The sequence below is a fragment of the Rana temporaria genome, chromosome 1, assembly GCF_905171775.1.
Source record: "Rana temporaria chromosome 1, aRanTem1.1, whole genome shotgun sequence".
NCBI lineage: Eukaryota > Metazoa > Chordata > Amphibia > Anura > Ranidae > Rana > Rana temporaria.
In genome coordinates this window covers 366,578,718-366,594,630 of record NC_053489.1, presented here as the reverse complement: position 1 = coordinate 366,594,630, position 15,913 = coordinate 366,578,718, and positions in this window count along the sequence as shown.

Below are 15,913 nucleotides of genomic sequence, written 5' to 3'. Positions count from 1 at the left end.
GCCCCAGCCATTTGGCAACAAAAAATGGACGAGATTTTGGCGGACATTCCTTTCACGCAGTGCCTGCTAGATGACATGCTCATCACGGGAAGGACCGACCAGGAACACAAGCAGAATGTGAAGCTCGTGTTGGCGAGACTCCAAGAACAGGGTCTGAAAGTGAACTTAGCAAAATGACAATTCATGGTGCCTAAATTGGAGTTTTGTGGCCACCTTGTGGATGCAGAGGGTATACACACCACGGAAGCCAAGGTTGATGCTTTAGTCAAAGCTCCAGCCCCAACCAACGTCCAGCAGCTGCGATCATACCTTGGCTTGTGGAACTATTACCACAAATTCCTGCCAGATCTGGCACACACCTTGTTTCCATTGAACAAGCTTTTGGAGAAACACTCCAGATGGGACTGGTCGGCTGCATGCCAACGTGCTTTTAAAGTTTCTAAGCGAAAGCTGTTGGCGTCACGCATGCTCGTACACTATGACCTCCAGAAGCCTCTCACCTTGGCTTGTGATGCCTCACCCTATGGTCTGGGGGCAGTACTATCCCACATCTTACCAGATGGGTTAGAAAAACCAGTGGCATTTGCCTCCAGGTCTTTGACAAAAGCAGAAAGCAATTACTCACATATTGACAAAGAGGCTCTTGCGCTGATATGGGCAATTAAGAAGTTTCATCTTTGCCTGTATGGTAGGGAATTCACCATACTGACAGACCATAAACCACTCCTTCAGATCTTTAGCCCTGACAAAGGCATCTCCCAGACTACTGTGGCCCGCCTCCAACACTATGCCCTATTCTTGGGGGCATACAGCTACAAAATTCAGTATCGTGGTCATGATGTCAATGCTAATGCGGACGCTATGTCCTGACTGACAGGGAGGTCCATGGACTCTTCTCCACCGGTCAAGAGTCGACGTTACATCAGCCTGTCCTTCTTGTCTTCTGGGGAGATAGCAGCCCATATAACCAAGGATACCTTTCTGAAAACAATAGTCTCCTGGGTACGGTCCGGTTGGCCTGAAACTGTCACACAGGAGTATGAACCTTATTTCCGTAGGCGTATGGAATTAACTGTGGCTGGCAACTGTGTTTTATGGGGAGACCGAGTGATCATTCCACAGACCCTCCGGAGACACATTCTGGACTTGCTACATACTGGTCATCCCGGGGGCACACGTATGAAACAAAAGGCCAGAGGCTATATGTGGTGGCCAAACCTAGACTCAGATATCACAACATATATGAATACTTGTGCTGGATGTGCACAAACGGCAAGAGACCCTCCTCGAGGGTGCGTCCAGCCCTGAACTTGGCCCACGGTTCCTTGGTTTCGCCTACACTTGGACTTTGCAGGCCCGATCAGAGGACACACCTTCTTGATCATAGTGGACGCCCATTCAAAGTGGCCTGAGGTCATTCCTGTTACTCAGCCAACGACTAAGGCAACGGTTTCCATACTGTTACATCTCGCTGCTACGTTTGGATACCCCAGAGAAATCGTCACAGACAACGGTGCACAATTCACCAGTCAGGAGTTTCAGCGTTTCCTGACTGCCCACCACAAGCACAAGTTGACCGCACCTTACCACCCGGCTACAAATGGTCAAGCAGATCGGTTTGTGCAGACTTTCAAACGCTATTTCAAAGCTACAGTGGCTGCAAGTAAACAACACTCCCTGTCACCCCAGCAGCTGGACTGGGTCGGCAGCCATGGACTGTTTTGGATATGCTCCACCCTCAAACAGACCTGGAACATGTACTGCAGTCCCAAGACAAGATGGTCAAACACAATGAGCTCCCCCGATTCAACGCCCAACAAAAGGTATGGGCACGATCTTATGGGCCTTCCAACACCCGTTGGCTTCCTGCTGTCATTGCAGAGACTTTGGGACCCAAGATGTAGAAGGTCCGCCTGGAAGATGGTTCCATTTGCAGATGTCATGCGGATCAACTGCATCCTCATTCTCAACTGCCCGAATCCCTGATGCCAGCTGAACCACCAGTGTCTCAAGGATCTGCTCCCAGCGGATCAGGATGCACGGAGACTGATGATTGGGGGGACTCTGAACTTTTGAGCTCAGCTCCAACAGAGCCCTCCAGCTCTGGTCCGGAGGTCTGTTTACCCTCTGAGCTGGGGGATCCCTTCTTGGCCCCGCCAGTACCCTTTCCGGCCAGCCCTGTTTCCTCTGGTCCCGAATCGCTGGATGCCCGGCCTCAATGACACTGTCAACCTCCTGACCGGTTTCAGTTGCAAGAGCAGTTACGAGACTTTCGACGGGGCCGCCGGAAGTGATCCGATGACATATTAACCCCGCAACTGTCCCTGGAAGCTTGGTCTCCCATCTGGATGTGGGAGAAGTCCTGTAATTCTCCTGTGTTTGGAGGACTTTTATTGGACAGTTAGTTAATGTTTTGTGCCTGTTATTGTTTTGTTGTGTTTAGGGACTAGGGATGAGCCAAACACCCCCGTGTTCGGTTCGCATCAGAACCTTCGAACGGACCTAACGTTCACGCAAACGTATCAAACCCCATTGAGGTCTATGGGACTCGAACGTTCGAATTCAAAAGTGCTAATTTTAAAGCCCAATATACAAGTTATTGTTGGAAAACGTGGGAACACGTGTCGGAACATGTATCAATGGAAAAAAAAGTTTTAAAAACTGTCGTTTTTTTCTGGAGCAGCGATTTTAATGATGCTTAAAGTGAAAAAAAAAATGAAAAATTCCTTTAAATATCGTACCTGCTGGGTGTCTATAGTAGTGGCACATGTTTAGAACTGTCCCTGCACAAAATAAGATTACTATAATAAAAAAAGTCATTTAAGACTGCTTGCGTCTTTAATGTAATGTTTGGTCCCTGCAATATCGATGAAAATCAGTGAGAAAAAGAGCGTGGCCCGGATTCAGAAAGGAGATACGACGGCGTATCACCAGATACGCCGTCGTAACTCTGAGTGTGCGGGGTCGTAAACTATGCGACTGATTCATAGAATCAGTTACGCATAGATTTCCCTAAGATCCGACCGGCGTGTCTTACACCGTCGTATCTTAGGCTGCATATTTACGCTGGCCACTAGGTGGCGCTTCCGTATATTTACGCGAGGAATATGCTAATTAGGTAGATACGCCGATTCAGAAACGTACGTCCGCCCGGCGCATTTTTTTACGTCGTTTGCGTTCTGCTTTTTCCGGCGTAAAGTTACCCCTGCTATATGAGGGGTATCCTATGTTAAGTATGGACGTCGTTCCCGCGTTGAATTTTGAAAATTTTATGTAGTTTGCGTATGTCGTTCGCGAATACGGCTGTACGTAAGTTATGTTCACGTCTAAAGCATTGACGATTTGCGGAGTAATTTCGAGCATGCGCACTGAGATTTTTTCACGAACGGCGCATGCGACATTCGTAAAAAACGTCAAATACGCGGGGTCACATGTAATTTAAATAAAATACATCCACATTTGAATTAGGCGGACTTACGCCGACACACATACTTTACGCCGCCGTAACATAGGGCGCAAGTTCTTTCTGAATACGGAACATGCGCCCTAATTTACGGCGGCGTAACGTATCTGCGATACGTTACGCCCGCCGATAGATAGACAATTCTATCTGAATCCGGGCCCATGGGTTTCCCCGCCCCCCTCCCCCAGGTCATAAAAAAGCCCCTTTGGCCCTATATACTTTGAACAGAAGTATACAGGCGGTGCAAACAAGGCAGGGACTGTAGGTTTGTTGTTAAGTAGAATCTATTTGTAATTTTTAACTGGTACTTTTTTAAAGTGTAGCTTCAACCATAAAATCTTTTTTTAAGCTTTTCTGAAAACATAGAGAAGGGTTATCATATCACCCCTGTAACATTGGTTTTGCTGTCTGTGTGCATCTGTTGAGAAGATCGCACCTCACTTTCTGTCCCAATGACAAATGATTTTTTGAAAATTAGTTTTTTTTTGTGAAACAAGGATCGTGATAAAGCATCAGTGGACAGGAGACACCTCTTACAGAAGAGAATTTCCCTTCCTAGGGGTAGAATTCCTCTCACTTCCTGTTGTCTCCTTCCGTTTGCAATTAGGAGTCGTTTGTAACTTGGATGTTTAAAAGTAGGGGCCTGCCGTATATACGCTGCAGAAATTTGGGACCTAGGTGTTGGTGTTGCCACAACACTGTAAGCCCTCACAGTTAGTCTTGGTGGGCGCTGGAACACCCTGCTGTGAAATATTAGATCAAGAATTGTAATTACACGCCCCTGTTGAACAGGGGCAGAAAAATTGGGCCTTAGGCACTGGTGGCGGTGCAAAAAACACTGCAACCCCTCACAGATACTGTAATTGGAGCGCAGCAAATCGCCTCATGCAAAGTATTGCATCAAAAATAGTTATTATACGCTCCTGTTAAACAGGGGCAGAAAAACAGTCAGCAGCATAATAGGACAGTCACTCAGCATCAGCATAGGCAGTCTCCAAGGGATCTGACATTTCCCAAAAATGATTCAGTTACATCAGCATCAGGTGCTTGGTAGCTGGTGTTGATCCAAGCCTGATTCATTTTTATGAAGGTCAGTCAATCGACGGAGTCGGTGGAGAGGCGTACCCTGTGATCGGACACAAAGCCTCCAGCAGCACTGAATGTGCGTTCTGAAAGAACGCTGGATGCAGGACAAGCCAGTAGCTCAATTGCGTACTGTGCAAGCTCTGGCCAGTGATCCATCCTCAAGACCCAGTAAGCCAGAGGATTTTCGGTGGGGAAGGTGTCCAAGTCTGATCTTGCCCCTAGGTACTCTCGCACCATGTAAACCAGATGCTGGCGATGGTTGCTGGAACCGGTCATACCTTGGGGCTGCGGACTAAAAAATTGTCTGAACGCATCGGTCAGACGGCCACTTCTCCACCGCTCCTTCTTTGACTCACCGAAGCCTCACCTACACGTTGTCCAGGACCAGGATTTGGTGATCCCCCAGGTTCTGGGAACGCGTTGCACAGACCTTTCTGCAAGGCCTCCCGAAGATGTTTCATCTTCTGCTCCCTCTGCGACGGCAAGATAAGCTCCGCAACCTTACTCTTTTAATGCGGATCAAGGAGAGTTGACAGCCAGTAATGATCCCTCTCCTTGATACCACGAATACGAGGATCCTTAGGCAGGCTTTGCAGGATCAGGGAGGTCATGCAGCGTAAGTTCCATCTGGTGGGCATGTGTCAGAACCGTTAAGGTAAGTACTCACCGAGGCCGAGATGCCGAGGGCGGCTACCTTTGCGACTCTGTGCACCTCACCCCCTGGAGGTGGAGACAGCGAGGAGGGGCACAAAGAGGCACCGGCTGCCTGCAGCGGGAGGTCACTTGAAGGTAAGTCACGGAAGATGCGATCTGGAAACTCCGGTGAGGCTGAAGCAGGTAGAAGCAGCGATGCAGGAACAAATAGAGTCCACGGGGCTGAGAGCCCGCTCAGGGCGGAACAAAAGCAGAATCAGAAGACAAGCCAGGTGATCAGGGATTCCGGAAGCTAGAGAGTCCAATGAAACAAAGCCGGTGGTCAAGGAGTGGAGACGTAAGCAGATCCAATAAGCAGGCCAGGGGTCAAGTGCAGGAGAAGGCAGAGAATAGTCAAAGTCCAATCCGGGTCAAACAGGTCAAGGTATTCAGGTTTCAAGGTTCTTTCAACAGGGTAAAGCTGACAACAAACCAGCAATTAGCAAGGAGGAAGGGGCTGGCTTAAATAGGCCGCTCAGGCCACTGATTGGTCCACAGTAGTACAGATTCAGAACCAGGCTCCAACGGACAGCAAGCAGACTAACACTGAGCAGTGGCTCAGAGGCAAAGAGCTGGACCTGTAATGGAGAGGTCCTAGGTTCGATTCCACCCAGAGCCAACTGGGGAATGTGACCGTGAAAGGCCAGTGCCCTGACAGTGCCCCCCCTAGGGGCGGACTCCGGACGCCCAAACTGGACATCAATTATGGATGATTTTGATGAAAAGCTCGGATTAATCGTGGAGCGTGTAAGTTCCTTGATGGCTCCCAAGAATTATCTTCCGGAGGGTATCCCTTCCATTTCACCAAGTATGACAGCTGTCTTCATCTTTTTCTGCAACCCAGAATGGCCTCAACCTCAAACTCCAACTCACCCTGGATCTCAATAGGTGTAGGTGGAGATTCTTCCCTGTCGGGGAAAGAATCAGGAACGACAGGCTTTAATAAGGAAACATGGAAGACAGGATGAATTTTGTAAGACTTAGGTAAGTCCAACTCAAAAGCGACATCGTTAATTTTCCGTTTGACCTTGAAAGGGCCGATGAACCTTGGACCAAGTTTGGAAGGAACGTGTAGCCTGAGGTTTGCGGCAGACAACCAGACTTTCTCTCCAACTTCAAAAGTCGGACTGTCCCTCTTCTTCCTATCAAAATTTTTTTTGTAATCCTCCTGAGCCTGATGCATCATCTCCTGGAGTGTCCTGAAGTTTAGTTGAATAGAGGCTATGAGGTCCTGAACAGCTGGAACTGATGTTTCCGGGATAGAGCTAGGAAGAAATGAAGGATGAAACCCAAAGTTGGACCAAAAAGGTGTTTGATTGGTTGAAGAATGAATTGAATTGTTGTATGCAAATTCTGCAGACGGGAGTAATGAGGACCAGTCGTCCTGAGAGGCTGAACAAAAACAACGGAGGTATTGCTCCAGGGTCTGGTTTGTTCTCTCTGTTTGACCATTGCTCTGTGGATGGTAGGCTGATGAGAGACAAACTTTAATGTCAAGGGTCTTACAGAGTTCTTTCCAGAATTTGGATGTAAATTGTACGCCTCTGTCAGAGACGATGCTTTTGGGAGATCCGTGAAGGCGGACAATTTCCTTAAAAAAAACTTTGGCTGTTTCTGCAGCTGATGGGGTGCCCACCATGGGCAAGAAGTGTGCCATCTTTGAGAGACGGTCAATGACGACAAAAATTGAGGAAAAGCCCCTGGACGGGAGAAGATCCACAATAAAGTCCATAGAGACATCGGACCATGGCCGTTCAGGGATGGGCAAAGGCTTGAGTAGCTCCCAACTCTTTGTAATTGGCCCCTTGTTGCGCTGGCAACGAGTACAAGCGGATACATAAGCCTTGCAATCTTGTCTCCATCTTGGCCACCAAAATGTGCGAGAAACTAATTCTGCGGTCTTTCGGGTTCCGAAGTGACCTGCCAGTTTGTGATCGTGGAACGTACTGAGAACAAGGTGTCGAGTTTCCAGGGGAACAAAAATTTTATTTTGAGACCAGAGTAGTTCGTCCCGTCTTTTAAGAGAAAGATCTCCCGGGTTGGAGCAGTGCCTGGAAGCGGTCTTCAGGGAGTTAAAAAGATCTGATTGTGGAAGTAACAAAAAATTGTGTGATGACAGGATGGTGGTAGGCTCTGGTGTCGCGGGGGTTTCCAAAAACATTCTGGAGAGAGCATCTGCTTTCACATTTTTGGAGCCGGGTCTGTAAGATATCAGAAAATTAAACCGGGTGAAGAAAAGAGCCCAACGGGCTTGTCTGGGCCTCAGACGTTTAGCCGAACGCAGGTATTCTAGATTTTTGTGATCTGTGAAGATCATGATAGGGTGGACTGCCCCTTCCAGCAAGTACCTCCACTCTTCAAGAGCGAATTTAATCGCAAGCAATTCTCTGTCACCAACGTCGTAGTTTCTCTCTGGTGGGTTCAATTTCCGGGAAGCGAAGGCCACAGGATGCAGAAGTGCCTTAGGACCTTGTCTTTGGGATAAAATGGTGCCAACAGCTGTTTCAGAGGCATCAACCTCAAGTATGAAGGGTAGAGCTGGGTCAGGATGACGTAGGACAGGTGCCGAAATGAATGTTGATTTGAGCTTGACGAAAGCTTCTTGAGCCTCTTGTGACCAGACAAAACGGTTACCTTGGCGGGTGAGTTTGGTGATGGGTGCCACTATGGTGGAGAATCCAGTGATGAAGCGTCTGTAAAAGTTGGCGAAGCCAATGAAGCGCTGTACCCCTTTTTTGTCTTTAGGGGCTGGCCATTCTTGGATGGCTTGAACTTTTTGTGGGTCCATAGCAACCCCAGAAGTGGAGACAATGAAACCGAGGAACTGTACTGTACTCTTTTCAAACTCACATTTCTCGGCCTTCAAGTATAGTTTGTGACGTCTGAGGATGGTAAGGACAGTCTTAACATGTTCCCGATGGAGATCGATGGAAGCTGAGAAAATAAGGATATCGTCCAGATAGACCACTAAAAAGTTATCCAAGTGTTCCCGAAAAATGTCGTTGACAAGGTGTTGGAAAGTAGCAAATTGGATCATGCTCTGCTGGTTTTTTTTGCCTTCCTCTGGATTAACTGTGGGTATGGAGTTGGGTGTATAGGATTTTACTGTGTTTTTTTTTTTTTTTTTTTTTTGTGGTTGAACTGGATGGACTTGTGTCTTTTTTCAACCTGACTAACTATGTAACTATGTAACTATGTAACTATGTAGCTGGGGCGTTGCAGAGACCGAACGGCATAACAAGGTACTCATAGTGGCCAAATCTGGACCTAAAGGCTGTTTTCCACTCATCCCCGGGTCTAATTCGAATGAGATTGTAGGCCCCCCGAAGATCCAATTTGGAAAAGACTTTAGCAGACCGGAACCTTTGGAAGAGCTCAGGGATGAGGGGTAGTGGATATCTATTCTTGACCGTAATTTTATTCAACCCCCTGTAGTCTATACAGGGTCGGAGGGAGCCGTCTTTTTTCTCCACAAAGAAGATCCCTGCCCCCGCAGGGGAGGAGGAAGGACGAATGAACTGCTTCTCAAGGTTCTCGTCTATGTAGGCTTTGAGGGCCTTTAATTCAGTCTCTGACAGAGGAAAAATACGGCCAAAAGGGATTGCTGCACCGGGTAACAGATTGACAGGGCAATCATAAGGTCTATGGGGAGGTAGACGGTCAGCTTGTTTCTTGTCAAAAACGTCAGCAAACTCCAGGTATGCCGGGGGGACGTGTTGGAGACTTTCTGATGAGGCAGTGACGGTAGAGCAGGTGGTGGTGACCGATGGGAAGCAGTTGTGGGAACAGTAGGACGATACAAAGTTGACCTCCTTGCTACCCCAGTTAATATGAGGTTGGTGAGTCTGTAGCCAGGGTAGGCCAAAAATAATAGGGAATATGGGAGATGGGATCAAGTCCAACTGCAGGAATTCTTGGTGTCCAGAATCGGTGATAGCCAAGACAGGGTCAGTTTGTTGGGTCACAAGTACAGAGCGGGGAAGTGAGCCGTCTGCCAGGCGAACTTGTAAATGATGATCCTTTAGTCGGAGGGGAAAATGTAGCTTCTGAGCCAGATCAGAGTCCACAAAGCTACTACAGGCGCCGGAGTCAACGATCGCTGGTAATCGGGTTACCCCTTCCGGTAGCTGTAGAGAGACAAAAAGGGTAATGTAAGACTGTGGGGCACTGTCAATGCGGCAGTTAGGAGCAATCTTAGGTGCACACTTACAGGGTCTTACTGGACAAGTGCGAAGGAAGTGTCCGGAGGCTCCGCAATACAGGCACAGGTTAGCCTGGCGCCTGCGTTGTCTCTCTTCAGAGGTGAGAGGAGGACGGACTAGGCCAAGCTGCATGGGTTCCGGATCATTGACTGGGTTGGAGGGGGGAGTTGGAAGAGGAGGATGCACAGGAACAGGTCTTGGAGGAATCCAGGTTGGACGGGACGTTTGGAAGCGCTCAGAGCGCCGTTCCCGAAGACGCCGATCCAATTGGGTAGCAGCTTGAATCAAGTCCTCCAGGGTAGCGGGAGCTTCAGTTCGGGCTAGCTCGTCTTTAAGAGCTTCCGAAAGTCCTTGCCGGAACTGATACTTCAGAGCTGCTTCGTTCCAGCCGGTATCGGCTGACCACTTCTGAAAATCAGCTGTGTAGTCCTCTACGGGTCTCCTTCCCTGACAGAGGTTGTGAAGGACGGTCTCAGCTGTTGCGGTGCGTTGTGGGTCATCATAAAGCTTGGCCATTTGTTCAAAAAAGGTATCGAGGGTATTTAGTATTGTACTTTTTGCTCCATAAGGCCATGTGCCCATGCCTGTGGTTCCTCAGAGAGGAGGGATATAACAAACCCCACCTTTACTGCTTCTGAGAAGAAAGTCCTAGGTTGAAGTGCCAGATACAAGGAACAAGCGTTTTTAAAGGAGCGATACTTCCTGCGATCGTCTGAAAATCGCTCCGGAGTCGGGACTCTAGGTTCAGGATGAGTCACTACGACAGCTGGGTTTGCGACGGCCTGCGGGGCTGCGGCTTCAGGGGCTGGAGCTGCGGCTGAAGCGGAGGGACCAGGGTGTCCAGTAAGTTGTTGGAGACGACCGTCAACTTGCAAGTAGCCGTCCTGCAACTTCTGTACTGCGTCCGTAAGTGCTGAGACCTGCTGGCATAGCGCCTCGAAAGGCGAGCGCGCCCTGTCGGCCTCGGACATCTTTCTGGCTGGTTTGTACTGTCAGAACCGTTAAGGTAAGTACTCACCGAGGCCGAGATGCCGAGGGCGGCTACCTTTGCGACTCTGTGCACCTCACCCCCTGGAGGTGGAGACAGCGAGGAGGGGCACAAAGGGGCACCGGCTGCCTGCAGCGGGAGGTCACTTGAAGGTAAGTCACGGAAGATGCGATCTGGAAACTCCGGTGAGGCTGAAGCAGGTAGAAGCAGCGATGCAGGAACAAATAGAGTCCACGGGGCTGAGAGCCCGCTCAGGGCGGAACAAAAGCAGAATCAGAAGACAAGCCAGGTGATCAGGGATTCCGGAAGCTAGAGAGTCCAATGAAACAAAGCCGGTGGTCAAGGAGTGGAGACGTAAGCAGATCCGATAAGCAGGCCAGGGGTCAAGTTCAGGAGAAGGCAGAGAATAGTCAAAGTCCAATCCGGGTCAAACAGGTCAAGGTATTCAGGTTTCAAGGTTCTTTCAACAGGGTAAAGCTGACAACAAACCAGCAATTAGCAAGGAGGAAGGGGCTGGCTTAAATAGGCCGCTCAGGCCACTGATTGGTCCACAGTAGTACAGATTCAGAACCAGGCTCCAACGGACAGCAAGCAGACTAACACTGAGCAGTGGCTCAGAGGCAAAGAGCTGGACCTGTAATGGAGAGGTCCTAGGTTCGATTCCACCCAGAGCCAACTGGGGAATGTGACCGTGAAAGGCCAGTGCCCTGACAGCATGTCACAGATTAGACGGTTCTTGGGCAGGTTGTATTCCCTTTGGAGGTCTGTCAGCAGAGCAGTGGCATTATATGACCTTCGGAAATGCACACAGACTTTCCTGACCTGCTTCAGGACATCCTGTAAGCCCGGGTACCTGCCCAAGAACCGCTGCACCACCAAATTCAGAACATGAGAAAAACAGGGCACATGGGTCATTTGCCCCTGTCGCAGGGCAGAGAGGAGGTTGGTGCTATTGTCATTAACCACCATTCCTGGCTTAAGCTGGCGTGGCGTCAATCACCTCTGAGCCTGCCCCTGCAGAGCTGACAGAACCTCTGCCCCAGTGTGGCTCCTGTCTCCCAAGCACACCAGCTCTAGCACCGCATGGCATCTCTTTGCCTGCATTCTTGCGTAGCCCCTCGTATGCCTACGGAGCATGGCTGGTTCCGAGGACACATCAGCACAGGAAGAGGCCACAGAAGAAGAGGAGGGGGTGGAGGACAGAGGTGTGTCACAACCGGTAGGAGTGTTTTGGAGGCGTGGTGGCGGAACAGCCTCCAACACTACTGTACCTTGCCCTGCGTCCTTCCCAGCTGCCAGCAGAGTCACCCAATGTGCTGTGAAAGAGAGGTAACGTCCCTGTCCATGCCTGCTGGACCATGAGTCAGCGGCGATATGCACCTTACCACTGACCGCCCTGTCAAGCGAGGCATGGAAATTGCCTTTCACATGGCGGTAGAGAGCCAGAATCGCCTTCTGTGACAAAAAGTGGTGTTTGGGAACTTGCCACTGAGGTACCGCACATGTCACGAAGGGGGCAGAATCTACCAACTGAAAAGGCAGCAGTTGAAGTGCTAGCAATTTCGCTAAGCTAGCATTCAACCGCTGGGCATGTGGATGGCTTGGAGAGTACTTCTTTCGGTGCTGCAGCAGCTGGGGTAGGGAAATTTGGCTGGTACAATCTGACATCGGTGTACCGATAGTAGATTGCCCGCATGTACTACTAGGTTGTGACACACCAAATTCTACACCTTCAGTCCCATCAGTGCAGGCTTCAGAGAGGACTGAGGGTATAGTGGGATTGGAGATCCCAGCTGATTAGGGGCAAGGGGAGGTCCGCTTTGTTCTTTGGTGTGGGCCTTTCAGGTATGCTTGCCAACTAACTGCATGGCAGGTCGAGATATGTCTGGTCAAGCATGTGTTGCCCAAGCGGGTGATGTTTTGGCCACGCGAGATACGCTTGAGACATATGTTGCAAATAGCAACGGTGCGATCTGATGCACATGTCTCAAAAAAGGCCCACACCAAAGAACTTTTGCAGTAACGTTGAGACACAGCAGCGCCCTGCACAGGCGTAGCTCTGCGATGTAATGCAGTTGGTGTGCTGCCCTTAAGCTGGCCCCTGGAGGGCATCCTGCCTCTTTGGAGATGTGCCTGTGCCTCTTCCTCCTCCTCCTCCTCCTTTCTCCTATCAGGCACCCACGTAGAGTCAGTGACCTCATCATCCCCTCCCTCCTCATCACTGTCGAAAACCTGGCAGTATGCTGCAGCTGGGGGAACATGACTGCTAGATTGCTGTCCCTCTCAGGCACCCCCTCTCTCTGGGCTCACATTACTGCCTTCCTCTATCTGTGTTCCATCATCGGAGCCTTCAAAACGCTGCGCATCTTCATGCAGCATGTACCCAACACTGTGTTGAAACAGTTCAGGGGACTCCTCAGGAGGACATGGTGGGACTAGGGAAGGAGTAAGTGATGCCATTGAGCAGAGGGAAGAGGATGCCTTGGCAGCTAATTTGCCCGACAAAGTACCCTGAGCCTGGGTGAGAGAGGATGAGGATGGCTTGATCATCCACTCTACCAATTTGTCTGCATGTTGAGGCTCAACCCAGCCAGCTCCCGAAAAGAAGGACGAGCATGTGCAACGGCCACGTGCTCAAGAGGATGCACCGTGTCCACCACCAGCACTGTTGCCTCTAGATGCAGAGCCTGCTTGCCCTCGTGACTCTCTGCCTCTCTTTGTTGTCCTTCCAGACATTATAACGGCCTGAAGAAGAGGACAAAAGCAGTACACACACCTCGTAGCTTTAGGTGCAAACTGCAGAGGACACGTGCAGTACACACTAAGTAGCTTTATGTGCAAATTAATGAGCACACTTGCAGTATACACCAAGTAGGTTTAGGTGCAAACTACAGAGCACACTTGCAGTATACACTAAGGCCCAGATTCCCAAACAATTGCGTTGCTCCTGGGCCGGCGTAACGTATGTGATTTACGTTACACCGCCGCAGTTTTACAGCGTTAGTGCCTGATTCTCAGAACACTTACCTGTAAACTTGTGGCGGTGTATCGTAAAAGCGCTTGGCGCAAGCCCGCCCCAATTCAAATGGGGCAGGCACCATTTAAATTAGGCGCGTTCCCGCTCCGAGCGTACTGCGCATGCGCCGTCGGGTAAATTACCCGACGTGCATTGCGCTAAATGACGTTGCACCGACGTCATTTGCTTAGACGTTATCGTAAATGGCGTCCAGCGCCATTCACGGACGTTTTACGCAAACGACGTAGATTTTGAAAATTTTGGCGCGGGAACGACGGTCATTCTTAACATTGACTGCACCTCATAGACCCCAGGGGCAACGTTACGCGTCGCAAAGGCTACGGAAACGTCGTAAATTCTCTGCGATGAGCGCGCGTACGTTCGGGAATCGTCGTAATTTGCTAATTTACATAAGCGGCGGGAAAAACGACGTCGGCGACACCTAGCGGCGGGAAAAAAAATGCATTTAAGATCTGACAGCGTAAGAGCCTTACGCCTGTCAGATCTAATGGGTATCTATGCATAACTGATTCTAAGAATCAGTCGCATAGATACCCAGGGCCAGATTAGGATTTACGACGGCACAAATGGTGTTGCGCCGTCGTAACGCCTTTGAGAATCTGGGCCTATGTAGGTTTAGGTGCAAACTAAACAGCACAAGTGCAGTAAACACCAATAGGTAGGTAGATTCACGTAGATTGGATTAACTTTAGGTTGGCCTAGCCTAGCCTGTTTAGGCTACACCGGCCTAATCTGTAGGGCAAAGTTGATGATTCCCCAAGCATTTGCGCGCCAATGTGCGCCGGCCAAAACTTAAGTTGGAGGCTTAAGCTCAAGTGTATAAGTACGGCCAGACATGCATACTGTCTTTGCAAAATTACATCCTGCTTTCCACCCCCCCTGAGCTTGGTCATTTTGCCCCTTTCATTTTGTTCAGTTTGACTATGTCTGCTCCAGTGGCAGCTCCCGTGTCAGCTCCTGTGGCAGCTCCTGTCACCTGTCAGGAAAAAAAACTTTACCCCACAGGAGAGGGCCATTATTATTGATGGGATGGAGGAGTTCTATGAGTCCCTCCATGGCCCTTCCAGCTGCAATACGACCCGTGCCAGGCGTCAAGAGATTTACAATACCATTGCCACCAGGGTCAATGCCCTTGGCAATGGCCCCCGCCTTGGCCATCATGTTTTAAAAAAGATTAATGACATGCGGCTTCGGGTGCGGCAGAAGGTGGCCATAATCAGAAAGCACCGGACTGGCACTGGGGGTGGACCACCCTGCCCTGTCGTGCTGACCCCGGAGGAGGAGAGGATAGCCCGGTGTCTGCACAGGGAGCAGGTTGAGGGGATTGAGGGCTTTGATTCCCGGGAAGATGTCTTGAGGACAGGTAAGTGTGTTTTATATTTCCTATCTGGTGTGTAACATGTGTGGGTGGGGGAAGGGAACATGTGACAAGTGTGTGGGTCCCCCAACATGTGACTGCTTTATGTCATTCACAGATGTGCAGGATGAGACGGGCCCATCTGAGCTTGTTGGCCGTCCCACCACCTCTTCTGAGGAGCCACATGATGCCCCCCAAGATGTTGTGGAGGAGGGGACAGTCCACGCCAGGTCGATTGAGGTGGTCTTGGACGACGACTCGATGGACCTAGGACAGATCGGGCATTGTGACGGTATCGGTATGATATCCCCGTCAACGTTCCCTTCTTCCCATAACGAAAATCACCCCAATATTCCACGAGGAGGGATATCCCTGGAATCGCCCAGAAAGCCACACATGAGACCAGCTTACTGCTTGAACAACACAGACTTTAATGTTATAACACACAGCTTATATGTCATTTCCAAAACTGTTACAATGACAAATCTCCGCCCCCCTCACACTGGGGCTTCCATACAGATGAGTAGGTAGACACGACGGGGCCGATGCTGAAACACATTTTCTTTAGACAATGACATCAATGACGCTGAGCACTAGCTGTACTGAATACATCAACCAGACCGCTCGACCCCGCATATAGAGAGATAATTACCACAATGAAGCAATCAGAATAATTAACCCAAGCCACTTAAACCCAGCTCTCCTTCACACAACACAATAGATCAATTAACCTTTAGAAATAGTGAGGGGACATTAGCACATCAATAACCTGGCTAGCAGGGAGCAGTAAACTGAGACATATAGGCAAATGTATCACAATGGCCCCCCTTTTGCTCCCTGCTCCGGCAAACCCGGTTGGACCTTCCCTGGTCCAGTAGGGTTGACGGGTTCAGAGCTATTAGTCAGAGGTTAACTCCGTTTGGCATGACTGACCTCCCTTGGCAACTGCTTCAGACTCAGGTATGTCACCGGGTCGTCAGATCACACGCCGGTCAGTCCCCAAGTCTTTGTGCGATCTGCAAAGTCACCAGAAGTCAGTGTGAAGACAGCGAATGGGTCTGTGCGCCGCCGTCTAGGTGTCCCGCTA